Below are 13,211 nucleotides of genomic sequence, written 5' to 3' on the forward strand. Positions count from 1 at the left end.
AAAAATTGGTCCCACCTCTGATAATGAGCTGGCTTCAGAATAACCCTAAATCTATCCATATTTTTTTTATGTTGACTTTTTCTCACAGACACATCTTTCACCATCCGAATGCTCGTTATTTGCAAGAGAGTTAGGAATTATGTTGATTTCTCCTTCTTTGGTGGAAGGGAAGTGAATCTAGTGACAAGATTACAGGTATTTTTCCCTAACTTTTGTGTTCTTACAGTACCTAGAATGCAAATAACTTCAAGATCACAGTCTTTCTCACAATTTTCTGTCTGCCTCCTTATAATGTTTCAAAAGTATTTCAGAGTCTTCAACTCATTCAAAGTACCAGGAAGAGTGAGAACAAAATGTCTTTGTACCCAGTCAGGAAGTACTTCTTTTTGGTTTTTATAAGGTAATGGGGTTAAGTGACTTGCCCAAGGTCACACAGCTAATTAATTATTAAATATCTGAGGATGGATTTGAACTCAGTTTCACATAACTCCAGGACCAGTGCTCTATCCACTGCACCACCGAACTATCCCCATGAAGTACTTTTTAAAAATTTTTTTAGGGTTTTGCAAGGCAATGGGGTTAAGTGGCTTACTCAAGGCCACACAGCTAAATAATTATTAAGTATCTGAAGCAGGATTTGAATTCAGGTACTCCTAACTCCAGGTCCGATGCATCACCTAACTGCCCCATGAAGTACTTTTAATATTACAAATTCTTCATGGAGAAGCAATTCTAAAGTTTAGTGCCACTATTCCAAATAGTTAATATCTTTTTAAATTAATTTTAATCTGTTATAATAACAGTATACACAGAAAACTTATAATGATCAGTTCTAAAGCACATAACTATATTATAGAGTTTATGTAGACATGCTAAGGAAGTGAAGCAAGAGCTTGATGTTCAACATCTGCGTTGGTCTAGTCGTTAGTAACAACATTATCTGTGACATTTATAAATTTAATCTATTTGATTTCTTGGGTTTTCCATTGAGTTTGCAGATGTAAAAGTTACAGCATCAACTTTGTTGTATCTATACATTTACATTGTCAGAAGATCTTTTTTAATATGCTACAAAACCTGTTTTCCAAAGTAAAAAGAATCCCCAATGAGGTAATGTAAAGTCTAAATTAGTATAAATAATGAATCACATGAAGTGGTCACATTTTCAGAATTTGTACTATTTGAAATCATAATTATATACAAAATATGGTCTTTGATTTTAGCCTAAAGGAAATATGCAATGAAAATTTCAATAATGCCACCACTTCATGGATTTGGTTATCTACACTAATTATAGTCTCACACATATGCATATACATAAACACATATATCTATATACATATACACAAACACACACATATATATAGATACATATATACATACACACATATATGCATATACATACATACATACATACATACATATAAAACCCCTATCTGCCCCTATACTAAAACATGCTTCACTTTTCTGTCCAGGACAAAAAAGTTTGTCATGATTCCGAGGTACCTTTGCCAGGCCCCAGATCAACAAACTTAAAGTACTTCAAAATGTCAGCTATCAGTTAGTCACTGAAATTAAGAAATTAAAAACACAAAGTCATTTATTATATCTAGTAAGTTATATATAGTAAAATAATGGATTTCCATTGGTCTTACATGTGTCAATAAGGAAGACCACAGCATATAATGTCCTTGCTTTGGTACCATTCTTATAATATTCAAAAGACTTCCCTGATCTTTTCCTACTCTTTCTTTATGAGCTATTTTTACTGGTTATAAGAGTTCTCTGTTGATTAATGAATGTGCTGTATACTACATTAATCTTTTGAAATACTCCACTTTTCTTCTTCAGTGAAATAATTTGCATTTGTGTAAAAATAATTTCATTTTTGAGAATTTCCATTTTTTCTTTATTTAAAAATCTTTACAGTATAGGGTTCTTTTTCTATATGCTTTATGGTCTTTGATATGAAATTCAGGCATAGTCTGAAATTCCCAAATTCTAGGGTTAATCTTGAGTATGGTGGTCTAAGATAGATATTTTCATGGTCAATAATAAGACAGAATGTTTACAATGGTAGCAAAGGAAAAGTTTTTTCCCTTGCATTATTTTTCTAGGTATTAAAGACTTTGGCTTTATCTTATAGGAAAGAAGTCCTCTCAATGATGTTACAGTTATACTCCAATCATACTTCAATACCACCTGACACTTTCTTCCTCATGGGTATCCCAGGACTTGAGGAGATACACTTCTGGCTAGCAGCTCTTCTCAGCACCACGTATACTATTGTTCTTCTGGGGAACAGTCTCATGGTGACTGTTATCTGGGTGGATGCTGCACTACATGAACCCATGTATTATTTCCTATGCATCTTGGCTGGTGTGGATATCATCATGACAACATCTGTGGTCCCAAAAATGCTGAGTATCTTCTGGTCAGGCAATGGCATCATTGATTTCACTGCCTGTTTCATCCAGATGTACATTGTCCACACAGACTCAGGTATGGAATCAGGACTTCTGCTAGCCATGGCTTTTGATCGCTATGTTGCCATATGCAAACCTTTGCACTATAATACCATCCTTACACCACAAAAAAATTCTGGGCATCAACTTGGCAATTGTAGCAAGAGCTACCATTGGTTTCATTCCACTGAGCTGGATAATGAGCCATTTGCCATATTGTGGCTCCCATGCAGTCCCTCATTCTTACTGTGAACACATGACTGTAGCCAATTTGGCATGTGGTGACCACACAGCTAGTAATCTTTATGCATTGATAGGCTCCTCTGTTGTTGTAGGCATTGATGTGATTTTCATCTCTGCTTCCTACATTCTAATCCTTCAGGCTGTATTTAATCTTTCCTCTAGCAATACTAGGCACAAGGCTCTTAGTACATGTGGTTCCCATGTAGAGGTCATGGCTCTTTTTTATCTCCCTGGTTTGATATCTGTCTATGTGAATAGGTGGGGTCAGGATATGCTTCCTGTACATACTCAGGTTCTGCTAGCTGACTTGTATCTTGTCATCCCTCCCAATCTGAATCCCCTCATCTATGGACTGAGGTCTAAGAAGATATGGCAGGGAGCATGGAATAAAATTCCCACCAGGCTCCTATGTCACTATTGTGTGAACTCCAAAAAGGAGAGAAAACCTAAGCAAATGTTTGTGGTAAGTGACATAAGATCTACATGTGAGACCATGGGGTAAGTAAGAATACTGAGGTTATTTAATTTCTGTTATAAACAATATCAATAGAGCTGGGCTGGTCTCATATGGGTAAGGTATGCAATCAGTGATGATACAGACCTGCTGAAAAGTACTAAATCTCATTACCTAATATTATTTTTCTGAAATTCCATCATTAAATAAGAATGAATGAATGAATGAATGAAAAAGCAGTTACTATTAAATACTATAATATGGAAATGGAGAACAGGAATTTAGATAAGAAGTACTGGAAGCATCTGGGGTTTGGAGAGAGGCTTTTATCTTGCCTTTCATGTTACCTTCATGTAGCCTATATGCACCTAGCCCTACTTATGCTTCTGTTTTAAATATTAATTTTTTTTAATTCTGTAGTGAATTTTACAACTAAATTGAAATTTTGTGAGTCTTAAAAAGTCAGAAAAGTGATCTGCTGAGATGTATGAAATGCAATCCATGTCAGATTTAGCATTCTGCTTAGTCTGGTGAAAAGTGAAATTCTCAAGTGACTTGTTTGACACTGTATTGGAGTGCATCAAAGGGGACCAAGAAGGAATCATAATCTCTCACATCTGCGCTGCCACATTCAAAAGTACTATGAATATTATATAGAGACTGTCCAATCTGCCAAGTGATTGAAGTGATATGGAAGAAATTATTTCTCCTTAGGTAACGGGGAAAATATTTTTGTATACTTTTGTTGTTCTTGTATCTTTTCAATAAGTATCCCTTTGCAAAATCTAATTGGTCTTCACTGATTATGTGAAACTGGGGTACTAATCACTTGCACCTTATATTGGGAAAAACATTCAAATGAGAATTGCACAATTGTAATTAGGAAGAATCATTCAATACCACAGCCCAGCCCTTCTGATAATAGGAGAAAGGAAAGGTAACCATGTCAGGAACCTGCCTAGTCAATGAAAGTAGAAGTTGGGATAAGGATTCAAATCATTCATAAAATGGTATGCCAACTTTTCCATCTATAGGATAATTGTTGCCAGGAAATGATAAAATCACAGGGATGTCAAATAGAAATAGAAAGCAATGGTAGTTTGGCCTTGGAAGAAGAGGTGGAAAATCAGGGTCAGAGTTAGAACTGCTTAGATTTTATGAATTATCACTAATCAGTATGGCCTCAGTTTGGAATAACAGATTGATATAGTGCATATCAGGAGGCAAGAGGAATTGCCAGGAAGACTTTTCATGATTAGATGATTGTGTTTAACTCAGTGTGGTAGGTTCATGCTTTAATTACTACTATGTTGTATAATTAGCTATCTGACAATAATATATCAACATAGAGGAAAAGTCTGAAAACATTTGCAATGCACAACACTTATGGACCTTACACCTCCATGAAAAGATTTTTTTTGAGCATCATATAATTTGCTCCAATTCATCCTTTAATCTTTAGTCTTTTTATTATTTTTCTTTGTTCACATCTTATTGTATGAGGGGCATGGGTATGGTGTTTTTTCCATTTAAATTGTCACAGTTATTATGAAAATGTTTTCTTGACTCTAGTCACTTCACTCTGTATCAATTCACGTAGATCATTCAATGCTTCTCGTTATTCATTCCACTCATCATTTCTTACAGCACACTAATATTCAATGACAGTCATATGTCATATTTTGTATAGCCATTCCTTAGTGAATGAGAATCTACTTATTCCCCAATTCTTTATTATCACAAAAAGTGTTACCATAAATATCTTGGTGTTTAAGGGTACTTTCTTTTTGTCAGTAGATTCCTTGAGATATAAATTCATTTTATTATTCTTATGCACAGATATTTGTATATGAATTTTGTTATGACTTCATCTCATTTTATGAAATTTTACTTGAATTTAGATTGGTATTTCATTATATCTAAGATAGTTTGAGAAGTTTCAGCAGTTTTAATATATTTCCTAATTCAAGTTTTACTTTTGGAAATTTCTTTTGTAGTAGCTTGTGTAAAATAAGTACCTAATTATTTTATGTTTTCTTATTATTGTAAAACGTGCTTCTCTATCAGTCTGGGTTTGGATGAGGTTATAATATATTCTGCTACTTTACTAAATTCACCTTTGTCTCTATTTTTTCTTAGTTATTTTGGCAGTGAAGCTAAGATCTAGAGAAAGAGCATTTTACATATGTGAGATAGTGAGTACAAAATAATTGGTGGTAAGAGACAAAACATCTTGTAAGTGGGAGGGAAGTAAAATTAAAGAACTGAAATTAAAGAATTAAAGAACTCAAGAAAGTGTCATGTTGTGAAGAGTTTTAAATACCAGAAAAGGGAATTTATATAATTGATATTAGACATAATAAGGAACCACTGCGATTTACTGAATAGGAGGATGACAAGATCAGATCACTTCAGGAAAATAATTTTGGTTGTTGATTGGAGTGGGAAAAGACATGACGCAATTAGATGGTGATATTCCAGAGGTGATAGAAGTCTGAAAGGATAACATTTTAGTGGGGAGAAGAAAACATGTGAGAAACGCTGCAAAGTAGAAATGACAAGTTTCAACAGATTCAGTGTGTAGGGTGAATGTAAATGAGAATTCTAGGATTCTAGTATGAATCTGAATGGCTGAGAGATTGTTCAGAAAGCTGGAAAGACAGGATTTGGAGAAGGGAGAAGATACCAATTTCTCTTCTAGACTACTTCCACTGTACACTTTGCAATGCCTATTCCATAGTTATTAAACTTGATTTCATTTAAGATCTTTTCCTTTCTCATTATTCCTGCTATCTATTCTTTCTTTTTTGATTTTTGTAAGGAAATGGGAATTAGGTAATTATTAAGTTGTTTCTTATGTCAAATTTGAATTCAGGTCCTTCTGACTCCAGAGTCAGCACTCTACTGTGCCACCTAACTGCCCTGTACTTTTTATTCTTACTGAAAACTGACTCCTACCTGATGATGGCAGCCTTAGCCACTCCCTCATTTATACCCCTGCCTCACTGGTCAAGATGAAAGTGGTTTATTATTCATTGATTCTCACTGGCACTTCCATAGTCTCTTGTTATAGACATTGCTCAGTATTTACTCCTTTGTTAAGATTTGCACAATCCATATTTAAAATCCAGTGAAGATGCTGGTTACTGTTTTCTACCAATCTCCTGTAAACTCTTCTTCCCCTCAACATGTTTAGTATATGGTACACTGTCTTTCTCTTCTGCCTGTTTCTGGCTATCAATATACATATTGAGATTGCTTGCTCCAAAACAGCAAATTGTGAGATCCTCGATTTACCATGATCTACTCTTTCACTCAACCTCACTCACACAAAGATATGGTCATACCCTTAATCTTACATTATAATTGCTCCATTTTGCATGAACTCTGAAATTTTCTTATCTTATCATAGTCTATTATTATTCCTCCTCTCCCTCTGTCTTGCAACCTCAAAAGCCCTTCTATTCCTCTTCACAATTATCATCACTACCTCAACCCCTCAGTATTCTTCCCAGCCAGCACCTCATGCATTGGCTGCACTGCTGACTGAATCCACCACAATTTGTTCCAGAAGCTCAATGGGTCTTCCCTGAAACAAGGCAATTCTTTTACACAGCTTTAACTGATTCACTATTCCACTTCACACAAAATCCTTTATATACTTTTTAATTGTTCTCAAATATCCTGTGACTTTCATTTCTCCCCCTTTTCTTAGGGGTTTTTTTACAAGGCAATGGTGTTAAGTGGCTTACCCAAGGCCACACAACTAGGTAAATATGAAGTGTCTGAGACCAGATTTGAACTCAGGTACTCCTGACTCCAGAGCCGGTGCTCTATCCACTGTGTCACCTAGCTGCCCCCAATTTTCCCCAACTTTTCAACAGGGAACCATTACCAAGGACTCTGGGAGTCTCCCAAGGCTGTATCCTCCTATTTTTCCCTGGACTATCATAAATAAGTAAAATATTCTTATATGTTCTCAAAATATTTTTCAGAATACCTTTTGTGATTTATTTGTATATGCCAAACATTTTGAGAATGAGGAAGCAAATTAAGGATGAACTGTAATAGAATACTACTGTACTCAATTTATAACTGTGATGAATACAGAGAAGTATGGAAAGAGCTACATGAATTCATGTAAAGTGAAGAAATTGAGAAAACAATAGTAATTAAAGCAAAGTAAATGGAAAGAGGCACACCTCCAAAAAATAAAATGTAAATGTAACAAAATTACAAAAATCAAGTGGAATTTGGATGAAGAAATATGAGAAGAAACCCCTAATTGACCTCTCTGTTGAAGTGGAAAGTCCACAAGTGCTAAACATTGCACATATTTTCGGACATTGACAATATATCCATTATTTGTTCTGACTTTTTGTTTTTCTAACAATACTGTTTATACATGGTATAATTCTTGGAGACAGAGAAGGATACATGAAATGTTACTATGAAATTAGAAAAAGAAAACATTAATAAAATTTATTTTAAAAAAATTTAGCCATCTCCAGCCTGCATTACTGACTTATTTGCACAGGATTTTACCTACTATGCCTCAAAATCTTCTTTACTCTAGATATCATTTCTAGACTTATTCACCCATAGAAGTACTCTATAAAAGAGTCCTCATCTTCTCATGTACTGGTTCCTCCTAGAATCTCCAGCTAGGAGTGACTCAATAGAGCAGTGTCTTCATTATTTTTTAAGTTGTACTGGTAACTCATCTCCACAGGACTTAGCCAGGGCAAGGGTGCCAGGCAAAAAGCAAGCCTGTAGTTCAGTCCCTCTAAAGTTGAATAGTCTTCCAGTGGATTAATAGTAGTTGAAACAATTTAGCAACCTATCTTGAAACATTCAGATGCCACTAAATCAAAAAGATCCAAACTTGGATAAGGAACTTGCGGAGCAAGTAATAATTATTATTATAATCATTATAATAATAATAATTAATTATTGATAATATTAATATTATTCATAATAGCCCTGTTTGTGGTGGAAAAGAATTGGAAATAAAGTAAATGTCCTTCAATTGGGGAATGGCTTAGCAAACTGTGGTATATGTTATGTCATGGAACACTATTGTTCTATTAGAAACTGGGAGGGACTGGAATTCAGGGAAGTCTGGAGGGATTTGCATGAGCTGATGCTGAGTGAGATGAGCAGAACCAGAAAAACACTGTACACCCTAACAGCAACATGGAAGTGATGTTCAACCTTGAAGGACTCACTCATTCCATCAGTGCAACAATCCAAAACAATTTTTGGCTTTCTGCAAAGGAGAGTGCCATCTGTATCCAGATAAAGAGCTGTGGAGTTTGAACAAAGTTCAAGGACTATTCCCTTTAATTTAGAAAAAAACATATCTTATTGTCTGAACTTGTTAACTCTTAGACATTTTTCTCTTCCTTAAGGATATGAATTCTCTCTCATCACACTCAATTTGGATCAATGTACAACATGGAAACAAAGTAAAGACTGACAGAGTGCTTTCAGTGCAGGGGGTAAGATGGGGGGGAATTGTAAAACTCAAATAACATCTTTAATAAAAATAAATAGATGAATAGATAAATAGATAAATAAATAAATAAATCTTGTTTCATAAACGTGAGTTTCCTAGAACATTTTCTTTGTCTACTATTTCAAATTATTTAATATTAGAATTAGTTAATCTTTAAATGTTTGACAGAATTCACTTGAAAATCTCCCTGATCCTGGTGCTTTTTTTTCCTTAGGAAACTCATTTTTAAGTATAAATTGAACAATTTCTTTTTCTAAAATACGTCTACTTTAATATTCTTTCCTCTTCCATTAAGCAGTAAGTTTATTTTTTATAAATGTTCTTCTATTTCATTTAAATTGTTATATTGGTAGGTAATTGTGGAAAATAACTCCTTATAATTGCTTTGATTTCATCTTTGCTAGTGATGTAATTATTTTTTTGATTTTCTCTTTTTTTAAAACTCATATTATCCAAAGGTTTGTATCCATTTTATAGGTTTTTTAAATGAAACCAACTCCTAGTTTATAATGTTTTTCTTCACATTTTTATTGATCTCACCTTTAATTTTTAAGATTTCCAATTTAATACTTAATTGGAGATTTTTGTTTGTTCCTTTTTAGTTTTTGTTTTATTTGCACATCCAATTCATTAGTCTTCACTTTCTCTATTGAAATAAGCATTTTAGAGATGCACATTTTCTTCTGATTACTGATTTTGCTATCTTCTATAGGCTTTTATGTTATCTCATTGTTGTCATTCTCTTTAATAAAAATTATTGATTATTAAAATTTGTTCTTAAAGTTCCTCGTTCTTTTTTTTGTTTCTGCAAGGCAATGAGGTTAAATGACATGTCTAAGGTCACATAGCTAGATAATCATTAAGTGTCTAAGGTCACATTTGAACTCAGGTTCTCCTAACTCTAGGACCAGTGCTCTGTACACTGCACCATCTAACCGTCCCTATATCCCTCATTTTTTAATATTGGTTTAGTATCTTGTTCATTTTTAATCTATAATTCTTTAGTCACTTACCATATATAATTTTATTTCATTATTATCTAGAAAGGATGCTTTTAATAATTCTGCTAGTCTGTGATTTAACTATAATTTTTTTGTTTTAATATATGATCAGTCTTTGTAAAGGTGCTGAAAAAAGGTGAATTATGTTCTATTCCTATTCAGTTCTCTCCAAATATCTATCATATCTAATTTATCTAAAATTCTACTCATTTGCTTGATTCTTTGCTATTTATTTTCTGATTAGATTTATCTAGTTCTGAAAAGGAAAGATTAAAGTGTCCCATTATTATAGTATTATCCACTTCCACCTGTAATTCATTTAATGATGCTATAATATTTGTTACTGGAGTTTTAACATTGATAATGCTTCATTGTCTATGGCACCTTTTATCCAAATGTAGTTACCCTACTTATCTCTTTTAATTAAAACTGTTTGAGCTTTAGCTTTTTTTGGAATCATGACTGCTATTCCTGTATTTTTTTAATATTAACTGAAGTATAATGAGTTCTACTCAACCCTCTATCTAAACTCTGGATGTAACTAATTTTAAAATGTTTTTTTCTTGTAAACAGCATATTGTTGGTTTCTGGTTTTTAATCCTTTTTGTTATGTTTTCATTTTATGAGTGTTATCATTCTATTCATGTTCAAAGTTATAATTACTATTTGTGTATTTCCCTCCATCATATTTTTCCTTACTATTACCTTTCTTAGCCTCTCTTTTTATCCTATCCTTCCTCACAAATCTAGTTTATTTCTAATCTACGCTTAAAAAAAGAGAATCCCTTTCTTATCTTCTCCCCACCCAACCCTCCTAAATCTGCAACTATATATCCTAGATTTCTAGAAATCTTTTTGTATGTATTGGACTTTTCTTTTTTATTAGATATACATGGGGTATATGCTTAACAATGCATCTCTGAGGCAACAGGGATGGATGTTTTAGTCATTTTCTTAGCATATTTTCAAATTGCTTGCCAGAGTAGTTGGATTAATTTATGGTTCCATTCACAATTTATTTTTAGTAAGTCTTTCATAGGATAATAGATAAAAAACTGGAATGCACTTTAGAGTTTATTAATTCCTTATTTTATGGAAGAAATTGAGACCCAACCGAGCCAACAAAAATGTGCTCAATGTCAGATGTGAACCCCATGTTCTTCTTTCTTCTAATTCCAAAGCTTTATCTATTATACCATGAGAAGCCTCATTTATATTTTTAAAATTAATTTTATTAATTTGCTAAGTCTAAGACAAAATCTCAGAGTAATATGTTCTTTTAAAATTTGGTTTTTATGTTTTTCTATTATCTTAGCTTATGATTTTAAAGATATAATTTATAATCATATTTTTGAAAAAATACTTCCTTTTCTTCATATTTATATATATATATAAGTTCAATATATGTAAACACTATCTTTTATGATCTATGCCTCTCAAAATGTTCATTTAGCTTTTCCTCTTTTTTTATTAATGAAAAATATTATCCAACAATACCTCATATATTCTTACAATGATTATTTGCCTTCTACTAGGAAACAGAATCATAAATTCAGTCTTACTAACATAGAAACTGAGTCCTGATTCTTATGGTCTACTAATAAATCTTAGTTATGATAATTTGTTAGATGTGCTTTTATTTAGCATTTTTGTGTTGGTCTTTTTCTCAGATTTACATTTGTTCATTTTATGAATAAAAAAGTACTTCTTTAGCTTTAGAATGAGTTGAACCTGATTTTTTAAATTTCATTTGTAAATATGCTTGGGCTTGATGTCTCTTTGCAGAATCACAGAATTTTAAAGTAAGAAAGTAATCTCCACTATAATATACACTGAAAAGTGGTTGTCCAGACTCAACTTGAAGACTTACAATAAAGGAAAACCTACCCCCCTCTGGAGATAAGGAGCCTGAATAGAATCCATTCCACTTTGGATCACCTCTAATAGTTAAAGTTTCTCCTGCTATCTTCTTCTACTAAGGCTAAATTAATCTGTAATTTCCTCTCTTTTTAACTAGTTCTAACTTTTCAGGAAAAACAGGACAAATCTAATTGCTTCTCCATATAAAAGACTTTCAAACAGTTGAAGACTGCTTTCATATACTTCTTTCTTCTCCTCTCCAAAATGACTATATTCAATTCCTTCAACTTCACCTCAGACAACATGGATTGGAGGACCTTCAGTAACCTGTCTGACTTCTCAAAACTCTTCAGTTTTTCTTTTTCCTTCTTAAAATGATTATTCTCAGATCTGAACACTACTCTGGATGAGGACTGACAAAAGCAGAATGCAATCAGACTATCTCTCTATTCTTACTTTTATTGAAGTCCAAGATTAAATTAGTTTTTTGACTCGATTATATTTTTGACTCTTAATGAACTTGACATCCACTTAAATCCCCAGATTTTTAGACCCATTGTTTAACCATGCCTTACTCATTTTATTTTAAATATCTTTAGGAGAACTATAGGAAAGAGATAGAGTACTAGAATGAAGGTTTCAGTCCCAGACATAGTGGTTTGGATCACAAAAATTCTATCTGTTGACTCTGCTACATCAATGCAGTCATTCCCCAATGAGGCTTTAGGACAGAGTGGAGATGCTGCCAGTCAGCAGAGTTAAATAAAAACATATCTAACACATTATCTATCATAGATAAGTAGGATTTATTAATAGAATGTAAGAATCAGGATTCAGTTTCCTTGTCAATAAGACAATTTATGATTCTTTGGTTCCTAGTAGAAGGGAAATAATCATTGTAACAATATATAATGTATTATTGTATAATACATTTCACTATTGAAAACTTAAAGAAATGACCTTGGGGCCAGAAAGATACAGGCTCATTATTGGTGACTCTGGCAAGTGCCAAAGTGGAAGTCCCATCACTCCTTACCTTTACTCTTAAGGCTCAAAGCTCTTTTTATCTTTGTTTAATCAGTCCCAATGAGATCAGTCTAGGATCCCAGCATTTTGGAATCTTTAAGGCAGAAGCCCTTAGAGACCATCTAGTCCAACTACCTCCTTTTACAGATGAAGAATGGGTCCCAAATAAAGAAAAGTACTTGACTAATGTCGATGAAAGAGTGTAAAATATCAGGGCTCCCCTATGTATCATGCTGCTTCATATTTGTTTCTTGGGATGGGACATTGTGACTCCAAGGGAAGTTTCAGCTTTTGGAAGCCATGGGTAGTATTTGACTTGTATGGGAGAGTAATTGGTCTTTGGGGGGACAGGGGCAGATGGAAAAAGTGGGCAGGATGCCTTAGGGACAAAAGAAAGACAAAGTACAATGTGAAGATCAGGTCTGAGAAACATTATGTAAAAGCTTCGATCTACCTCTCCTCCATTTCCCCTTCCTCCCCAATTACAGCCTGTCAATTAACCTGTAAAACCCTAACCTTCTTCCTTTAGACAAGTGTGGAAAGTCTGTGTCTGTGCCATGAAATGTCTTTGAGGGAGTTCTTTGGAGAACCTGTGGAGGTTACCCAGGAAAGTATGTAGCTGAACTTATGGATAGAGCTAACAA

At 33.5% G+C, this 13,211-nt stretch overlaps 1 pseudogene; it reads left to right on the plus strand.

Moving 5' to 3' along the window:
* Positions 1-2,165: 2,165 nt before the first annotated feature.
* LOC141507546 (olfactory receptor 52I1-like) lies at positions 2,166-3,210 on the plus strand (annotated as a pseudogene).
* The last annotated feature ends 10,001 nt before the right edge of the window (positions 3,211-13,211 follow it).

The sequence above is a fragment of the Macrotis lagotis genome, chromosome 1, assembly GCF_037893015.1.
Source record: "Macrotis lagotis isolate mMagLag1 chromosome 1, bilby.v1.9.chrom.fasta, whole genome shotgun sequence".
NCBI lineage: Eukaryota > Metazoa > Chordata > Mammalia > Peramelemorphia > Peramelidae > Macrotis > Macrotis lagotis.